The following is a 14321-nucleotide window of genomic DNA, read 5'->3' as shown; positions in this document are numbered from 1 at the left end:
GCAGGGTGATCGAGAAGGCATTTAGCACGCTTTTTAAAGGTTTTAAAAGGACATGAGGTGCAATGTTTTGACACAGAGATTGGCTCATATGTGGAATGAACTGCCAGCAGAAGTAGTGGATGTACAGTTTTAATATTTAAAGAACATTTGGATAAGTACATGGATAGGAAAGGTATGAAGGGATAGGCCCAAATGCAGGCAAGTGCAACTAGTTTAATTTGGGAGCATGGTCGGCATGGATTGATTGGACATCGGGGTATGTTTCCATGCTGAGTGACTCTATGACTCTAAAACAAAATTTAAAGTGGGCTGTTTTGTTCTGGAAGGTGACAAGTTTTCTCAGTGTTGTTGAAATCTTGCACTCATCTGTCCAATGGGAGAGTATTCCTTCAGGCTCCTGGATTGTCCTTTTTATACAGGCCTTTGGATATATCTCATTGAATCCCTGCTGTGTGGAACAGGCCATTTGGCCCAAGAAGCCCACACTGACCCTCAGAAGAGTAGCCCACCCAGACTCTTTCCCCTACCCTATTACTCTACATTTCCTCTGACTAGTGGACCGAGCCGACACATCTCTGCACACTATGAGCAATTTAACATGGCCAATTCACCTAACCTGCACATCTTTGTGACTGTGGGAGGAAACTGGAGCACCCGGAGGAAACTCACGCAGACTCGGGTGGAATGTGCAAATTCCACACATACAGTTATCCGAGGCTGGAATCGAACCTGGAACCCTGGTACTGAGCCACCATGCCATCTAGGAGTTAGGAGGTTAATTACTCACTACAGAATTTCTAGCCTTTGACTTACTGCTGCAGCCAGAGTGATTATAGAGCTGGTTCAATTCAGTTTCTGATCAATGATAACCCATGCGATGCTAATGTTGTAGGATTCATGATGGTAAAGTCATTGAAGGAGAGATGATTGGAATCTCAGCTGCTGGGTTGACGGAGTGATTCTATGTTTCTACGGCCATTACCTGGTACCATGAGGTGCACATATTACAGGCTATTTATCAGCCCAAGATAGGATTTTGTCCAGGTCTTGCAGAAGGAACACAAATTGCTTCGGCATCTGAGGAGTTACAAAGGGGAATGCTAAAGTTTAAAATGTGCAAAGCAGCGTACATGAGCAGTGATGAGGCAGGTCTCAGATCTAGGATTCACAAGGATTTGAGGTTGAGATGCTTTTAGTCCTTATTGAATTGTAAGATCTCACCCGATCATTGGCTGAAGTTTGGATTAATTTCTGAACATTTTCACTTACGTCTTTAGGTAAATTTGCCCCAGATTAACTTGTAAACAATAAAACGCTTCATGTAATTAATCTCATGCTTAACCTAAGCTTTACTTATGCTGAAAAGTCCGAAAGCCCATGAATGCAGTGTGTGAATAAAGGAACAGTGTAAATGCGACACTCAAAGAGTTCCAGTCTCTTGTTTTTAAAAGCCATGATGTGGAGGTGCCAGTGTTAGACTCAATTGGACAAGGTCAAAAATTACATGACACCAGGTCATAGTCCAATGGGTTTATTTGAAAACATTAGCTTCCAGAGCACTGCACTTTCATCAGGTGTTAGTGAGAGAGGAAGACTTTAGACACAGAATTTATAAGGAAAAGATCAAAGTGTCATACCACTCTTGAAAATGAATTGAACACACGTAAGATATCTCTTAAATCTTTAATCGGTTAGATTGGAGGTATGGGTGTCAATTGATTAATATGCAAATTCCAGAATTTCTGAGAAAATTTCTCAATATAAAGGAGGTGACACCTCTGGTCAGACCCTAAACAAGACTTCACGCCTCAAATACATTGTCTGACCGGAGGTGTCACCTCCTTCATATTGATAACACCTTAAGTTGTCTCAGGGCATTGACTTGAAAGAAATCCTGGGAATTGCATATTAATCAACTGAAACCTGCATCTCCATTCTAACTGATTAAAGATTTAAAAGTCATCTTATGTGTGTTCAATTCATTCTCATGAGTTGTATGATCCTTTGAACCTTTCTTTATAAATTCTGTGTCTAAGGCCTTCCTCTCTCACTAACACCTGATGAAGGAGCAGCACTCCAAAAGCTAGTGTTTTCAAATAAACCCATTGGACTATAACCTGATGTCGTGTGATTTTTGACCTTATTCTTAAAAGAATAGTGACTCCTTCCACAGTCCTTGGTTTACAGCAGTAGCCTTTTCCCAATGTGATCCCAATCCAAATTAAAGAAACATTAAAGATGTTTACTGTTTACAATGGAAGCCATCTCAAAGACTGCAATTGTAAACCATACCCATAGAAGTGGCATGGACTTGATGAGCTGAATGCCTCAGATTGCAATGTAGCGAGTCCAGGGCCCAGGTTTGGAAACCTCCAACCATATCGACAAGGAGGTGGGGGCTTTATCCGTACAGCCCATGACCTCACCAAATGCTTTCACTTCCTTCTGAATAGCTCCTTGATAGAGATAGAAGTAGCGTTTTCAGAATTACTTACTAAGAAATTGGTCTCTGAATTTTGGCCTTCGACCCAGGGCACAACTTCCTGGTGGTCTTGACTTCAGTTCACCTTTGAGTCAAACTTACCCAAGACTGGAATCCAGCAGACACACTCCACAATGAGTTCAAGTGAATAGAATTCTGTCAGTGAGAAGTTTCACTGATCACAAGAACGTCAAATTATCTTTTATTATCCGGAACAGATTGCTACAGACACTCCTTCTCATCTTTTTCTCCCAGACCCATTTTCCCATGGATTCAACTCCTTGGTTAAAAGGTCGTATTTTCAACACTGTTTGGCCAAGTTCCTAAAAGGTGCAATTAATGGACATTGCAAGGACGGACAGATTAAACTTTAACAAACCAGGGGTGCAGTACAAATTCTGCTGGTTTCTGACATGCAGATCCCACATAACATGGGGTGTCGTCAGGGTAAACCTACTAGATGCACCAAGACGAAGCAATGTTCCCTCACCAATATTCAAGCAGCTACACTTCTATATTTCAATTTTAGGGTGTCACTGTGTGTGTGTGTGTGTGTGTGTGTCATTTGACCCACTTCGAGCTGAGATTTGGTACATTTCAGACCAATGCCAGATTAGAGCCCATAAAACATTGACACTTCCCACAGCAAGATTCCCTCACCAATATTCAAGCAGCTACACTTCAAAACTAATAGCTGTAAACCACTTTGGGACATTCTGAGGTCTCCAGAGGTGCTATTGAAATGCAGACACATCTTCATGATGACAACACCTTAATTTCTCACTGTTCTGTGTCCAGAAAACAGAGGCTCTCAGAAAAGGAATCTGGCTGCAAAATCTGAAGAAAGTTAAGGAGCATAATGAACATCAAGATTCAACGTTTATGATGGTCATGAATAGTTTTGGTGATTTGGTGAGTGATGTCTTGGTTAAGGTGGCCTATTGGTTACATACATAATCCAGTGCTTAGAACTTAAATTCTACCCGGACAAGCTGAGAAATGAAACTCGACAGAATCCGGTATTTGTTGGTTAATTCGGATAAATGCATTCCTAGTTTTATTGTGAAAGCCCAGCACAAGAATGGGGATCTGCTACATAAACCTGACGGAGTCACATATCATTCTGTCCTATACTACATAATTGGCTCTTAATGTTGTCAAGTCAACTACTCAGGTCAACTCAGGTCAATGAGTAATAAATACCCCATGTGGTTAATCCAAGATGGAGGACAGGAACGAAATTGTGGCTGTAAGAACTGTTCCTTTTATGAGATTTTTCGATGTTGGAGCTGATTTCCTCAAATTTTAGGAGCAGTAGTTAGTGTTTAATAAGCTGTTATATTGTTTTAGAAATTTGGAAAAAAAGAGATCTAAACAACAGCACTTGTAAAAGGAAAAAGAGAGACAGATAACGACGACGTGGGAGGTGAAACAATCGGAGAAATCAGTCAGCACAACTGTCTGACCCAGCAATGAACCTGCACAGCTGACTGCCTCTGCTGTTTGGTTTCAAGTATCTTTTGACATCAGAGTTCTTCTAAGAAAAATAAAGAGTGAAGTTCACAGCTAACCTGTTTAGGGGAGCTCACAGCATGGGAACAGCTCAGTGGCTAGGTTTTAAAGTGTAATCTCACTTTTTAAAAATATAAATCTACAACAGTGAGTAGAGTGGTTTTATTTTTGATTAAATGTTTTTCTTGAGGTCTGTCTCTTGATTAAACTTTAAAAATATAAAACATAGATACTAAGTTGGCCTGGAGCAGTGTTTTTACATCAGGAAGACTGGGCTATTTTCTGGGTCTGCAGATTGTTAAGGTGCAAAGGCGGCCTTTAGTAGAGTGATGTGCTCTTCCTGTTGGATGTGGAAGATTAGAGAGAGTTTCCATGTTACTGATGATTATATCTGCGTGAAGTGTGTCTGGTTGAGAATGCTATTGGATCGCATGGAGCAGTTGGAATGGCAGCTAGGGCAATGAAGAGTTTACAGAAGCAAGGAGGGTGTGATGGATGGTAGTTGCAGGAAGGGAGATAAACCACAGATACATTCAGGTGGATAGATTACCTCCAGGAAAGGTAGGCGAGGGAGGCAGGTAGTGCAGGCATCTCCTGTGGCTATCCCCAACTTGAACAAGTATGCTGTTTTGGAAAATTAGGGAATGATGGACTCTCAGGGATATGTAGCACTGACAGCCAGGTTTCTGGTACCGAACATCATAGCAGTTACTAACATGTGGCTCAGGGGTGGACAGGACTGGCAGTTTAATGTTCCAAGGTATAGATGCTATCGGAAGAATAGAAAGGGGGCAAGAAAGGAGGGGGAGTGGCATTCTTGATTAAGGTTAGGTTAGCTGTACTTAGGGAAGGTATCCCAGGGAATATGTCCAGGGAAGGTATTTTGGTGGAACTGAGAAATAAAAAAAGGGATGATCATCTTACAGGGATTGGGTCTGCCATAGTTTTAAGGGCTTAGATGGACAAGACTTTGTTAAGTGTCTACAAGAAAATGTTCTGAGTCAGGATGTGGATGTACCTACTAGAGAAGATGCAAAACATGACCTACTCTTGAGCAATAAGGCAGAGCAGGTGACTGAGGTGTCAGTGGGGAAGCGCTTTGGGGCCAATGACCATAATTCTATTAGTTTTGAAATAGAGATGGAAAAGGATCGATCGAATCTAAAAGTCAAAATTCTAAATTGCAGGAAGGGTGATTTTGATGGAATTTGGCAAGAACTTTCAAAAGTTGATTGGGGGCAGATGTTCACAGGTAAAGGGACAGCTGGACATTGGGAAACCTTGATAAATGAGATGATGAGAGTCTAGGGACAGTATGTTCCTGTTAGGGTGAAAGGAAAGGCTGGTAGGTGTAGGGAATGCTGATGAATTGAGAAATTGAGGCTTTAGTGAAGAGAAAGAAGGAAGCTAATGTCAGGTATAGACAGCAGGGACAGAGTGGATGCCTAGAAGAGTATAAAGGCAGTAGGAGTAGACTTAAGAGGGAAATCAGGAAGGCAAAAAGGGGACATGAAGTAGCTTTGTCAAATAGGTTTAGGACACTCCAAAGGGATTCTACAAATATACTAAAGCTGGAAGAGTAACAATGGAGAGAATAGAGTCCCTTAAAGATTAGCAAAGCTGCCGAATAGTGAAACTGCAGGAGATACTAAATGAGTATTTTGAATCCTGGAAAAGGATATGGAAGACAGAAAACATGGGGAAATAAATAACAACAGCTTGAAAAGTGTCCATATTACAGAGGAGGAGGTGCTGGATTACTTAAAACACAAAAAGGCGGATAAACCTTAGGGACCTGATCAGGTGTACTTCAAACTCTGTGGGAAGCTAAGGAAGTAATCGCAGGGACTCTTACTGAAATATTTGTATCACTAATAGCTACAGGGGAGGTGCCAGAAGACTGGAGGTTGGCTAACGTCATGCCATTATTTAAGAAAGCTGGTAAGGAAAAGCGAGGGAACCGGTGAGCCTGACATCAGTGGTGAGAGACAAAAGAACTGAAGATGCTGGAATCCAAGGTAGACAAGATGGAGACTGGAAGAACACTGCAAGCCAGGCAGCATCAAGAGGTGGAGAAGTCAACACTTCAAGATGCTGGAAACCAGAGTCTAGGTTAGAGTGGTGCTGGAAAAACATTGCAGGTCAGGCATCATCTGAGGAGTTGGCAGGAGAGGGGCGGGGTGGTGAGGTAGTGATAGGTGAAAACAGGTAGAGGGTACAACCTGGTTGGTCAATGGGAAGACTGAGTCTGTTTGTTGCTGGAAGGAAGGGTCAATGAGAGGAATGGAAGGGGGTTAGGGGCTGGGAAGAGAGTTGGAAGATGAGAAGGGAGGTTGCTTCATGTTGAAGAATTCAAAGTTGAGTCCCCCCAGCTGAAAGCTGCCCAGGCAAAAGATGAGGTGTTGTTCCTCCAATTTGTGGTTTGGTTCATATTGGCAATGGAGGAGGCCAAGGATGGTCATGTCAGAAAGGGAGTGGGAAGGAGAATTAAAATGGGCGGTGACTGGGAGGTCAGATTGGCCCCTTCAGGCGCTGCTGAAATGCTCAGTGAAATGTTCCCTTAGTTAACGTTTGGCGTCCCCGATGTAGAGAAAACCACATCGGGAGCACCAGATACAATAAACTGGTTGGAGGCGAGGCAAGTGAACCCCTGTCTCACATGGAAGGATTGTTTAGGGCCCTGGATGGAGGTGTGTTGGGGGGGGGGGGGGGGGGGGGGCGTGTACCAGCAAGTTTTGCATCTTTTACGGTTACAGGGGAAGGTCCCTAGGGATTCGGGGGGTCGGTTGGGAGAGTGGTGCAAACAAAGCATTGGCAAAGGGAATAGTCCTTGCGGAAGGCAGAAATGGGTGGGGAGACGAAGATGTTCTTGGTGGTGGGGTCTAGTTGGAGTTGGCAGAAGTGTTTAAGGATATACATTGGATGCAGAGACTGATCGGGTGGAAGGCGAGGACTGGGGGACTCTGTCTTTGTGGTGGTTGGAAGGGTGGGGGTTTGAAGCAGTGAAGCAGGGAATGGAGTGAGTGCAGAGGAGGGCTGTCTGGATGACAGAGGGGGGAAAAGCATGTTTTTCAAAATGGGTGGACGTCTGGGATGCTTGGGAGTGGAAGGTCTCCTTGTCTGCGGAGATGCAACAAATGCAGAGGAATTGGAAAAATGGGATAGCATTCTTGCAGGCTACTGGGGTGGGAGCAGGTATTGTCCAGGTAGTTATGCGAGTCTGTGGGTTTATAGTAAAAGTCCGTGGTGGGTAAGTTGTTGGAGGGAATCTGGAGGGATAGGATTTAAATGTATTTGGAAATGCAAAAACTGATAAGGGAACATGGCTTTGTGCGTGGGAAATCACAACTCATTAACTTGATTGAGTTTTTTGAAGAAGTAATTTAGGGGATTGATGAGTGGTGGACGTGATCTATATAGACTTCAGTATGGCATTCGACAAGTTTGCTCATGGTAGATTCGTTAGCAAGGTTAGATCTCATGGAATATAGTGAGAATTAGCCATTTGGATACAGACTGGCTCAAAGGAAGCAGACAGAGGGTGGTGGTGCAGGGTTGCTTGTCAGATTGGAGGACTGTGACAAGTGGAATGCCACAAGGATCGGTGCTGGGTCCACTGCTTTTCATTATTTATATAAATGGTTTGGATGCGAACATAGGAGGTTCATAAGTTTGCAGATGACACCAAAATTGGAGGTGTAGTTGACAATGAAGAAGGTTACCTCATAGTACAATATGACCTTGATCAGATAGGCAAATGGGCTGAGGAGTGTCAGATAGAGTTTAATTCAGATAAATGTGAGTTTTGCATTTTGTAAAGGCAAATCAGGGCAGGACTTATACACTTTATAGTAAGGTCCTGGGGAGTGTTGCTGAACAAAGACAGCTTGGAGTGGAGGCTCATAGTTCCTTGAAAGTGGACTCCCTGGTTGATAGAATAGTGAAGATGGCATTTGGTATGCTTGCTTTTATTGGTCAGTACATTGAGTATAGGAGTTGGCAGATCATGTTGTGGCTGTACAGAATATTGATTAGTCCACTTTTGGAATCATGCATGCAGTAGGAAGAATGTTGTGAAACGTGAAAGGATTCAGAAAAGATTTATAAGGATGTTGCCAGGGTAGGGAGGTTTGAGCTATAGGGAGAGGCTGAATAGAATGGGGCTGTTTTCCCTGGAGCATTGGAGGCTGAGGGATGATCTTATAGAGGTTTATAAAATCACGAGGGGCATGGATAGATTGAATACCTAAGGTCTTTTCCCCAGGCTGGGAGAGTTCAAGACTAGAGGACATAGGTTTAAGGTGAGAGGGGAAAGATTTGAATGGGATCGAAAGGACAACATTTTCATGCAGACAGTGGTGCACATATGGAATGAGATGCCAGAGGAAGTGGTGGAGGCTGGTACAATTACAACATTTAAAAGGCACTTGGATGTATAGGAAAGGGTTAGAGGGATATGGCCCAAGTACTGGCAAATGGGACTAGATTTATTTATGATATAAGGTCAGCATGGATGAAATGGACTGAAGGAATTGTTTCTGTTCTGTACATCTCTATGACTTTCTGACTCCAAATGTTGTTTTAACAGCATTGTTTATATTTTGAGGGCCCACATGTTCAAGTAACACATCACCACAAAATCTGCTTATTGTAATGCATTTACAAGATGAAGACATTGCTGGCTAGGCCAGAATGTTTTGCCAGAGGCTAGTTAAGAGTCAACCACATTGCTATAAGTCTGGAATCATATGTAGTCCCGACCAGGTAAGGATGGCAGTTTTCTTTTCTAAAGGATATTTGTGAACCAGTTGTATTTCTTTTCTGACAATGGTTTCATAATCATCATTCAATTTGGAACTCCAAATTTCTGTTGAATTCAAATTCTGCCATCTACCATGAATACTTTCAAACCCAGGCCCACAGAACATTACCTGAGTCTTTGGATTAACTGTCCAGTGATAATACCACTAGGCAACAACCTCCACCCATAGCTACCATGATCCAGAATGATGAAATGCTAGAGAAACACAAGCTTAGATTTTGACATGAGTTCAAATGTTTAGACATAGCATAGTGCAAATAAAATAAAAATTAAGGCACAGATACAAATGTTGTCCTGTCTCTGTAATAGAATACTGCATCCCAAACAGCATCATGTACAAAGCTGAAAATGTGTTGCTGGAAAAGCGCAGCAAGTCTTCCAGCAACACATTTTCAGCTCTGATCTCTAGCATTTGCAGCCCTCACTTTCTCCTCGAGCATCATGTACAAACTCCAGCAAGAATTGGTGCAGTTTCCTGGTCAATGTTGACTTTCCTGATAGCATTAGCAGAAGACTATCTGGTCATTTACCACATTACTGTCCATGCAATTTGCTGTGCACAAATTGGCAGCTGTGTATCCTAAATCCCTATTGCATTAGATGGCCTGAGCCTGTGAGACATACTGTAGAAAATCGAATTCTTTCTTTTTCTTCAGACATTAAAAGAATTTGCTGAATTATTCAACACATATGAGAGGAAAGCTGTGCCAGTGAATAACCAGACACGAGAGCCAATGAGAGTGTGGACTGGCGCACAGCTGGTTATGTTACCCCAGCAAAGAACCAGGTTCCTAATCTTGTTATTTGTTTCTACCATGCATGAGTATTGCTTCAAAATTCCTCAATCATTATTGTATTATTGTTTGGATCAGTAATGTGTCCTTATTCTAAGAGTAGGGAAATTCCACAGCAGAATAGTGTAGTTGAGGAAGAAATACTGTTCTGTGCAACAAAATGTAGAGTCCCGAAGGCTACGTTGATAGCAAGATTCAGGACAACTCTTCAAGGCTGGATAACAATTTGCAGTGGTAGGGGAAGGTTGTAGTTGTAAATCTGTAGTTGTCATGGTCCATGTAGGTATTGACAATACAGACAGGACTGAGAAAGATTTGTGCTGAGGGATTGCAAACTGCTCAAAGCTAAATAAAAGAGCAGAACCAAATGGAATTTTTGTCAGGTTACTATCGGAGCCAGGTGCAAATTGGTGTAGCGTAAGTAAGTTTCAAGAGATAAATATGTGATTCAAAGATTGTTATGGGAGCAATGGGCTCTGTACATGGGATTCTGGCTCCAGTATTGGGTAAAGACAGCGCTGTGTTGTGGGGACAGGATTCATTTGAACCAGACTTTGGGACTGCTGTCCTAGTGAATAGTATAACTCGGGTGTGAACTAACTAATTCGTTGAGGGTGGTTTCAATTGTAGGGGAGTTTCAAAAGTCGAAAAAATTCAGACAACAGAGGTGCGGGAATAAAGTATCAAAACCTCGTGCTAGGCCATAGGATTGGGATTTTTTTAGAAACCAGCGGTAGATGATCAAACGGCTAATAAAGGTAGAGAACATTTACTATGAATGTAAATTGGATAAATATAACAAAATATGTAGCAAGAATGCTTATGGGCATATAATAAGCAAGCAAGTAACTGAACTATGTGTGTGGAAGATGTGACTAAATAATTACAGGGAAACTACAGATGGTTGAAACCCATATTTTGAACTTCATGATCAAGGGCACGATAAGTAGCCCAAAGTTAACAGATAAGCAAAGTGCTAATTTGAGGAAAGATCTGGCAATACTCTGTATCATGAGGAAAAAAGCATTGGACAAACGAATTGGATAAAAGTCAGACAATTTGCCAGAACCTGATGGCTAACATCCAAGGGTTTTAAAGGAAGTGGCTGCAGAGATAATGGAGGCACTGTTTTTAATTTAGTAAAGTGTGAGGCCATGCACTTTGGTAGGAAGAACCAAAAAGCTGGCTATTATTTAAATGGAGAGACAGTCTAAACAGACCAGCATTGAAGGATTTTGGAGTTCTCAAAACAAAAGCAGTTAGTGTTTGGGTTCAGCAAGTAATTAAAAAGAAAAATAGAATTTGGCTTCTATTGATAGTAACTTGGAATTAAAATTAAGGAATTCTTATTATAACTGTACAGGCTGTTGGTAAGGCTGCATCTGGAGAACTGTGTACAGTTTTGACCCTTGTGTTTCAGAAAGAGTTAATGTATAGCATTAGAGGCTGCTCAAGAGAGCTTCACAAGGTTGATTTTTGGGATCTGGCGGTTGATTTATAATGAACGGTTAAATGGGTTAGACCTTTTTTTCATTAGAGTTAAGGATGATCTTGTTGAATCATACAAATTCTGTGGGAGCTTGAAAGGGTGAAAGTTGAGAAGATGATTCCATTACTGGTGGACACAGTTACAGAATAAGGGAGGCACTCATGTAGAACTAAGAAGTGAAAGCATTTCTTCTCCCAGAATGTATGGAGAATGCAGTCCAAAGAACTGCAAAGATAACGAACTAAAAGTATCGAAAGGGGTGGTGAGTCGATTTTTGAAATATCAGGGAGTTGAGATACATGAGGGGCTGGTCTGGAAAAGGAACAGAGTTGTGAAGCAGGGCAGTCCCGATCTTGTTGGAAAACAGGACTCAGGAGCTGAAGAGACTTCTCTTGCTCCTATTTCCCCTGTTCTTCTTATGCCCAGAGTGTTGGATTTAACCAAAGCTACCAGAACACCATCGCATCTCATTGTAGTACGTTTTCTTCACACTCTCGCGCAGCCATTCTGACACAATCCACACAATTCAGTAGGAAAGACGGGCAGCCCCGACTGTGCAGGGCCGATTCCAAACCGCTGTCTCTCTTCATCACCCCCATTCCATTGCCGCCCCGACCTCTCTCTACTGTAACAACCCTCCTCAACACACACCTCTGGCACCGTCAAAGCCATCAGCAAGCTTACAACACAGCACCGCCAAAGTAAGAACGGTGCTCATGAGACGGCCTCATCATCATCCCTCCAACACCACGCACAGTCCCTACCCCCAGCATCCACTCTCTGCTCGACACAATCCACCCGAACACAAGCCGCAGGCACCGACACTCCCACACGCACTGCCACATCACCATCAGCTCCAAAACAAGGAAGATGTGCATGAAAGGTTCCGTTTGAAGTGTCTGACTTGATTTTAAAAAAGCAGACCATCGATGACAGCAGTGTCCATAAATCGAAGCTTCAGCACGTGCAAATAGAATCAGGATTTCACTGCTGCCTCCCAGCGCCACGGACCCTTGTCGGATTCGAGCCTCGGGCGACTACCTGTGTGCAGTTTGCACATTCTACCCGTGTCTGCGTGGATTTCGTCGGACGGATCCGGTTTCCTCCCACAGTCCAAAGGTGTGCAGGTCAGGTGTTCTGGCCATGCTAAATTGCCCATTGTTTTCAGGGATGTGTAGGCTCGGTGCATTTGTTCGGGGTAAATAGAGTCATGCGGTAGGGGTTTGGGTGTGTGGGGGATACTACTGGGAGAGTCGGGAGCCTGTTTCCACAGTCGAGGGATTCGATGCTAATTTCTGATTACGCACATTTGGAGGACCTGAAAGAGATCAATTCAAACAGAAGCCACGCTTTGCGGGAGAAACACCGCGAGTTTGGCAGCATCTGCCACATTTCGGAAATGCAGGCAAAAGTGGCCTGTGCTTGCTTCCCACCGCCACAATGTGAGGGCCATTCAGTCTGATTTGCTCGCACTCCGTCTTCGCTGTTGTCCCGTGGCAGTGCAATTTAAAAGCGACCCGCCCGAGCAGGGACTTGAACCCTGGACCCTCAGATTAAAAGTCTGATGCTCTACCGACTGAGCTACCCGGGCTCGTGGCAAGCCGCCGCCCTGCTGCGGCTTTCCCTGCTTGAGCTGGAAAAGACGTTCGCGCTTCATACTCTCGCGCAGCCATTCTGACACAATCCACACAATTCAGTAGGAAAGACGGGCAGCCCCGACTGTGCAGGGCCGATTCCAAACCGCTGTCTCTCTTCATCACCCCCATTCCATTGCCGCCCCGACCTCTCTCTACTGTAACAACCCTCCTCAACACACACCTCTGGCACCGTCAAAGCCATCAGCAAGCTTACAACACAGCACCGCCAAAGTAAGAACGGTGCTCATGAGACGGCCTCATCATCATCCCTCCAAAACCACGCACAGTCCCTACCCCCAGCATCCACTCTCTGCTCGACACAATCCACCCGAACACAAGCCGCAGGCACCGACACTCCCACACGCACTGCCACATCACCATCAGCTCCAAAACAAGGAAGATGTGCATGAAAGGTTCCGTTTGAAGTGTCTGACTTGATTTTAAAAAAGCAGACCATCGATGACAGCAGTGTCCATAAATCGAAGCTTCAGCACGTGCAAATAGAATCAGGATTTCACTGCTGCCTCCCAGCGCCACGGACCCTTGTCGGATTCGATCCTCGGGCGACTACCTGTGTGCAGTTTGCACATTCTACCCGTGTCTGCGTGGATTTCGTCGGACGGATCCGGTTTCCTCCCACAGTCCAAAGGTGTGCAGGTCAGGTGTTCTGGCCATGCTAAATTGCCCATTGTTTTCAGGGATGTGTAGGTTCGGTGCATTTGTTCGGGGTAAATAGAGTCATGCGGTAGGGGTTTGGGTGTGTGGGGGATACTACTGGGAGAGTCGGGAGCCTGTTTCCACAGTCGAGGGATTCGATGCTAATTTCTGATTACGCACATTTGGAGGACCTGAAAGAGATCAATTCAAACAGAAGCCACGCTTTGCGGGAGAAACACCGCGAGTTTGGCAGCAACTGCCACATTTCGGAAATGCAGGCAAAAGTGGCCTGTGCTTGCTTCCCACCGCCACAATGTGAGGGCCATTCAGTCTGATTTGCTCGCACTACGCCTTCGCTGTTGTCCCGTGGCAGTGCAATTTAAAAGCGACCCGCCCGAGCAGGGACTTGAACCCTGGACCCTCAGATTAAAAGTCTGATGCTCTACCGACTGTGCTACCCGGGCTCGTGGCAAGTCGCCGCCCTGCTGCGGCTTTTCCTGCTTGAGCTGGAAAAGACGTTCGCGCTTCACACTCTCGCGCAGCCATTCTGACACAATCCACACAATTCAGTAGGAAAGACGGGCAGCCCCGACTGTGCAGGGCCGATTCCAAACCGCTGTCTCTCTTCATCACCCCCATTCCATTGCCGCCCCGACCTCTCTCTACTGTAACAACCCTCCTCAACACACACCTCTGGCACCGTCAAAGCCATCAGCAAGCTTACAACACAGCACCGCCAAAGTAAGAACGGTGCTCATGAGACGGCCTCATCATCATCCCTCCAAAACCACGCACAGTCCCTACCCCCAGCATCCACTCTCTGCTCGACACAATCCACCCGAACACAAGCCGCAGGCACCGACACTCCCACACGCACTGCCACATCACCATCAGCTCCAAAACAAGGAAGATGTGCATGAAAGGTTCC

The 14321-nt window shown here is 44.4% G+C and overlaps 2 non-coding genes across 2 annotated transcripts; both read right to left on the bottom strand.

The window, feature by feature from the left end:
- Positions 1 to 12617: 12617 nt before the first annotated feature.
- On the bottom strand, positions 12618 to 12690 carry trnak-uuu (transfer RNA lysine (anticodon UUU)). Its single transcript has one exon. It is a non-coding gene; the product is annotated as a tRNA-Lys (tRNA).
- Positions 12691 to 13784: 1094 nt separating this feature from the next.
- Positions 13785 to 13857, bottom strand: trnak-uuu (transfer RNA lysine (anticodon UUU)). The gene has a single exon. It is a non-coding gene; the product is annotated as a tRNA-Lys (tRNA).
- Between the last annotated feature and the right edge of the window lie 464 nt (positions 13858 to 14321).

The sequence above is a fragment of the Chiloscyllium plagiosum genome, unplaced genomic scaffold (genome assembly GCF_037043375.1).
Source record: "Chiloscyllium plagiosum isolate Xiang-an unplaced genomic scaffold, Cpla_swu_hap1 HiC_scaffold_28, whole genome shotgun sequence".
Lineage (NCBI taxonomy): Eukaryota > Metazoa > Chordata > Chondrichthyes > Orectolobiformes > Hemiscylliidae > Chiloscyllium > Chiloscyllium plagiosum.
The sequence above is the reverse complement of the archived record's forward strand: the minus strand, read 5'-3'. Positions and strand labels throughout refer to the sequence as shown.